This window comes from Anas platyrhynchos, chromosome 2 (assembly GCF_047663525.1).
Source record: "Anas platyrhynchos isolate ZD024472 breed Pekin duck chromosome 2, IASCAAS_PekinDuck_T2T, whole genome shotgun sequence".
Classification (NCBI taxonomy): domain Eukaryota; kingdom Metazoa; phylum Chordata; class Aves; order Anseriformes; family Anatidae; genus Anas; species Anas platyrhynchos.
Window position 1 is genome coordinate 145805907 of NC_092588.1, and position 6097 is coordinate 145812003.

Sequence of the window (6097 nt, forward strand, 5' to 3'; positions counted from 1 at the left end):
GGCCGTTAGTTTTGTTGCTTATGTATTGATAATTGGATAAACATTTGAAAAATGTGTCTTGTAAGGGTTTTTATTCATGCATCATTCTTGAGACCTAAGATTTTTCCCTAATTCCTCTTCCCATTTGTAGACTTGTTTGTATTTCAATTTATGTTTATATTTCTTTTTTTTTTTTGGTCATCTATTTACATCCTTTTGATGGACACCGTTCTTTGGGACCAAGAACATCGGAGTCACGTGCTATAGTACAGAAAGAAAAATGTCAAAAAGCCTTTTCCCCCTTCCACAAACCCTATCCATCTTTTTGAATGATACACATTTTCACTTGCTAAAAACATGCAAAATCCTTTCTGATAGCAGGGTAATAGGTTCTTTTTCAATAATTGTGGATTTTTAATTTACTTTTCAGCTTTTTTTTTTTTTTTTGATGGTGGTGGGGTCAGCATATGTAGCTTCATTTACCTTCGCTTATTTAGCTTAGTTTGTCATGTAAACTAAACACAGGATGGGAGAACTGTTTATGTATTTATGGAGTCTTAGTTCAGACTTTGTTTTTTAACACCTCTTTCTCTATTTCCCAGCTTTGTTAATGCCAGAAACCTCAGATACAAACTAAAGATGAGAAGTAGCAAAAGCCTCATCAGAAAAGGGTGATAGTGTATTGGTGGCAGATGACAAAATGACATCTGGTAGTGTTGGCTGTGCATAAAAATAGCAGAATGTGGGAGGGGATAGAAGAATTGAAATGACAGAACAGAAACAAAAAACAAACAAACAAAAACCCCAAAGCCTTAACAGCTGAAGCAACAAATTATTTACAGCCATTCTTTGTTGGTAATGAGCATTTCATTTTCCAGTGGCATGTTTAAACTGCTAATTGAAATGCTGTGCATCCACTGCAGGCTCATATAGTGCTCCGCTTCTGTGGGGTGTTTATGAAGAATTTACTTGACCTAGCTTTCAGCAATTCCTCGCTACTGTTGCAAACACACGTCTATAAGCTGATTTTTATTTATTTTTATAGCTTGAATCTGTAGTTGTTGAAAACACCTTCCTACTTCTGCAGTGGAGTGTCTACTTAGTGTCTCTGACAGGTTCTGAGAAAACATCTCAAAGGTAAACACAAGCATATCTGTGTGCATGTGACCTAGATCTTCATGGAAAATGTTAGTATCAGCACCTAAAGTGTGCAGTAAGTATGCTTCTGCTGCTTGTTTTTTTTTTTTTCTCCTTGCCAACTGAACTGCAGCCTGAGGAAACCACAGAAGTGATGAGAGGTAGAGTTGCAGTAGACTACTACAGGTAATGATAGAAGACACATTGCAACCACTGGTAGGAGAAGATGCTTTTAAAAAGGAAGCAAGGTTAAGAAGAAAAGCTGATGATGATAACGATAGTTTTACAGTGTATGCTTTTCTGAGCCCTGTTTTTAAGAATCTCAAAGAAGTGACTGGTGAATCCCAGAAGCACATCTTGAAAATGACTGAATGTGTTAGCCAAGAAGGAAAGGCTTGGCTTTACTTCTGTGGTCTGGGCTTAGGTCATCAGACACTCATTAAAAAAAGAAGTGACCAGGAGGCAGATTCAAGAAAGGCAGGGGACAGCAGCACAGATAGGCTCTTTTGTATTCCTTTTAGAGTGCTTGGTCTGATGCAATTTGATGCCTAGATAAAAGGAGAGTGCCTTTTTTTGTACCTCTTACAGCATGTGTAATATGTTTCAGCAATATTGGGGCAACTTTAAACTGGTATTAACTGGAGATACTCGCTGGTGAATGTATGTTCAGGAAGCTGCTTGGTCTTGTGATAGGTGACCGTATACCTGGGTTTCCCATATGAGTTATCCAGAATCTCTACAGACTTTGTAAAGCTCACTCAAGGCTCTGGGCAGTATCTTTTGTGAAGATGTCAATGGTCTCCACAGTTTGAGAGCAGAACATAATAAAATGTCAAAAATTGTATTTTTCCAACTTCCTGGCTTTCTCAATGTACCTATGTAATCTAGTTCATGAACACTTTTTTCTTGTGTCTCTGGGACGTAGATCGCGGTGCTGCAGTAACCACTGCAATAAAGCTTTGTAGCTACACGGCCTGGCACTGCTGCCCTCTCGGGAGTCCCTGGCAGCAAAGCACCTTCTGAGGACGTGACACCGAGTGCTCCACTAAACTGGGCGCTGGAATGAGACACCTTTGTGTAAGAGATTCTGCAGCTCACTGGGAGTCTAAAGCTAATTCTTCTCTATCTGTGTGTTTTCTTGCTTCATTGCCTCCTGGTTTTCATGCCCCTTTATTTTAAACATTAGTACAAATTATTCTCCATGGAAACAGTATCTTGGGAACTGGCAGATGTGATGCACTTGCTGCCTTATATTTAAACAATACAGGTGATACTGTGACCAATACTTCTGCTTCATGTCTTTCAGGCAAACTACGCGTTCTTCTATGGAAACAGGAGAGGTCAAAAAGATGGAGATGGGAGTGCTAGAAGTGTTAGGAGGCAGAAATAGGTGTGGGCAGTTTTAAAATGATCTAAGAAATACAGATGGGCAAATTTATCTGTATCTTCTACAGTGCAGATCCCACAAGGTATTTATGATTCTTTAACTTGATAAATTTCTCACGCAAGGAGTTCAAGGGGTAAAATTGTCTCCCTTAAAATGCACAGGATATGCAGATTGTATTTCCACAAATCCTAGGAGGACGAAGACCATGTTAGACTAAGAAAAATGGCATGGAAAAACACGTATCTACACATATTTTGCTTTAAAATTGTAGCATTACCTTGGTGTTGGTGCTGACGTGCAACCTGCCACTGTTAGGAAGGTGTTGGTAGTCACCTTGCCTGGGATATTGCATCCTGTACCTTTTGAGGCCTTAAAGTAAAGGTAATCCTGTGGATACTTTGTCATGTACTAGAATATAATCAAGAATGTTTGGAACTAGACTTTAAAAAACAATGCAGAGTAGTTCCTGTTAAAAACAAAAGTTACTGTGGATAATTCATCAGTGCTGTGGGGTATCATCACTATAAGCATTGTGTGAAGGGAGGGGTAAAGAAAGTCTCCTGTTTGCAGCACTGCTCAATAGATGACAATGACACTTTTGAAATCACGGGGTGGGAGTGTAAGGAGAATTACACAGCCTCTCCTTGCCCCTCCACCCCCATCCTTTTTTTATAGTTACAGTAATTCTGCATTAGCATTATCGTACTTGTGAGCAGAGATGGGAAATTGTTACTTCGTATGTAGGCACTGAAAAAGAGTGAGAATGATTTAAAAATCTAAATCACCACTGGCATTCATAACTTAAATATTTAACTTATGACTGCCAATAAGTATGCACCTTATATTTTACCACAGGAATGCCTCCACGGTTTGCTTGTATAATGGTGCTTTACAGGGTACAGATATTAAATCTGTCCTCAAATAAACTAGAGGGATGATTTGTGCATCCTAGGAAAATAGTTGGTTATATCTTCAACATTTTTGAAAACGATCTGGTAGAAGTCTTCCAGATCTGCTTGTATTTAATGCTTCGGATCAATGATTTCTTCAGCTGGACAGAAATAAGTGCTTGAAAGTTTAAAGCAGTGGTGTTGACTTCATGCAGAGAAATTAGGTTGGCGGATCTGGCACCCTGACACTGAGCCTGAATGTTGGAGCCAGCAAACTTGTCGTCCTGCTTCTTCTGCATCCCCATTTAATGGTGAAACCACTGCTGAATCCCATTGACAACATGTGCAGTGTTTCTGACCTGTGAGAAAGCTAGACTATTAAATCATAGCTTCTCTTTGGTGGCCTGTCACTGCAGTACACCAGAAGGGCTTGTATTCTGCTCAGCTCCCCTGGCAGGTGTCAGACGGAGGAGGTTCTGCTCCTCCAAGCATGCAGACGGTCAGTGTGCACCGGCCAGGTCTGCATACTTGGATCCCTGGTCCCAGCTGCAACAGCTTAGCTTCTGCACAGGAATTTCCTTAGAAAAAAAGAAACCAGTGCAAAAAAAAATTGCAAATCTCGTATGAAATACATAGATTCCAAACAACCATCTAATTTTCCCATTTCAGATTTTTTTATATTTTTAATTTCAGGCATAAGCTGAATTCTTGACAATTTCAGTGTGCGTGTGCGAGCATCTATTTTTGATATTAATTGCATTAGAGAAGGAATTTGCATAGCAGTTGGTAATATAAAAAGCATTATTTTAAGTGTCATCTGAACCTGTTGTTTGCTTCCCTGGAGAACGCACTTGTCTGGACTCTTCAGCTTACTAAAAATAGGTAAACAGAATGATACAAGAGCCTATTTTTTGGATCTGTCCCCTTTGTAACACAATCAGTAAATTTTTACAAATTATGGTATGCACTGTAAGCTTCAGAGGACTTGGGGGTGGGAGGGACAGAAAATTGAAATTTTAATTTCTTCAGCAGACTGTGTTATTGGTTAGTTTTCCTCAGTGTTTTTTCTTCAGTTTGTTTCCACTGCGGAACATATTCTGTTCTCCTGACTTCAGTCCTTTGGGATTAGCACAAACCCCCTACAGCCCCATCAACCCTTTCTAAGCCTCGTGGTGCCCTCATGAAGAAGCCAGGCTGAAGTGTGACATGAAGGCGAGTGGGGCAAGGGGAAGCCCATGGGCTCCACTCCAGCATCTGGGCCCTGGCAGCTGAGGGAGAGGCCAAGCTGTCCACGACCACTACACCAAAAATCCTTCCCAGCTCCCTCTCTTGGGCGTTGAAAACATCCAGTTCTGAAGATATGCCCTGTTTGTGTTAGTACATGAAGTGCTTAGAAGAAAGGGCTTCATTACGCAGCCCTGGTGTGCCTCAGGCCTAGCCCGGATTTGCGGCTGTTTCTCTCTGTCGTGGTACAGAGGCCCCGCCATGCCCTGTTCTGTGTAGGACAGGCTCTCGAGGTGCCCAAAGCCTTTGGCTGAGGGTCACGGTGGTTTCACACAGACCTGAGCTGCTCTCCTGCTCCTGCAGCTGCTCTCTGTGCTGACAGCAATGCTCGTCTTACTGCCAGATCACAGAGATCACTGTTAACTTTGAATTCAGAGATTACACTGGGAATTATGAAACCTTTCACATTTTGGATCAAAACATGCTGGCTAGCAACCCTGCTTTCTTCAGTTTATTCATCCACGTGTACTTTCACACAGCACTTTCAGTGGTTTTGTGCCTTAAACCAGCAGCAGTGCGGGGCCTGCGGTGTCCTGTCAGGTACGGGCATGCCACCACCCCCTGCCCAGGTGCCTGAAGCGAAAGGGGTTGTGCGAAGCTGGGGCTGTTGCAAACTCGTGCTTACTTCTCCAACATTAGAGGAGTTGAAACCTCTAAATCTTGGGGAGGCATCACACAGTCACTGAAAGCAGGAAGAGTAAGAGGGGCAAGGTAACTGAAGTGAAAATTACCGTTCCCTGCTTCTGGCAATTCAGGGCGGGAGTTCCTGCAGATCACTCTTCCAACAGAAGTTTTTCCAATACACAAAATAAGAGTCTAGGGGGCTTCTGACATAAAGCTCTAAATAGAGCAAAGTCCATGTGTAGGTACCCATAGCATTTATCAGCAAATAAAAAAACTGTAATCCTCCCCAACTGCCTTCAGCATGTGGAAACAGTGAATGCCTTGCTGCAGGGGAATGCAGCTTTCATGTGGCCTGAAGGGCTCAGGCTGATCTTCAAATAAAAGTTACTGTAACCTTTCAAAGCTTTATATTTTTGAGGTTAAATGAGCTTGCTCATTGAGGTAAAGGTTAATTGTCTAGATATAAACAACTGTGACATAACTTCATTTGTCATGTGCATAAGAGAATACAGTTATATTCAGGAATGCAGGCATTTGGTAATTTATAAGATTGGTTTCCCAGAAATGAAAACATCATGGACAAGTTGAGTGGGTTAAAGTACTTCACTGCTCTTTCAGATATTTCATGGTTCTTTTTGGATGCCCTAAACAGTTTTTTCCCATGATGGGAATTGAAGGCAGCAAAAAGAGAAAACAGCAAAATGTAACAACTTGGGGAAAAACTGGGGGGGGGGGGGGGGGCGACAGTGGAGAACTTTAATAGTATGAGCAGTTATGAGGCACAATGCAGTTCATG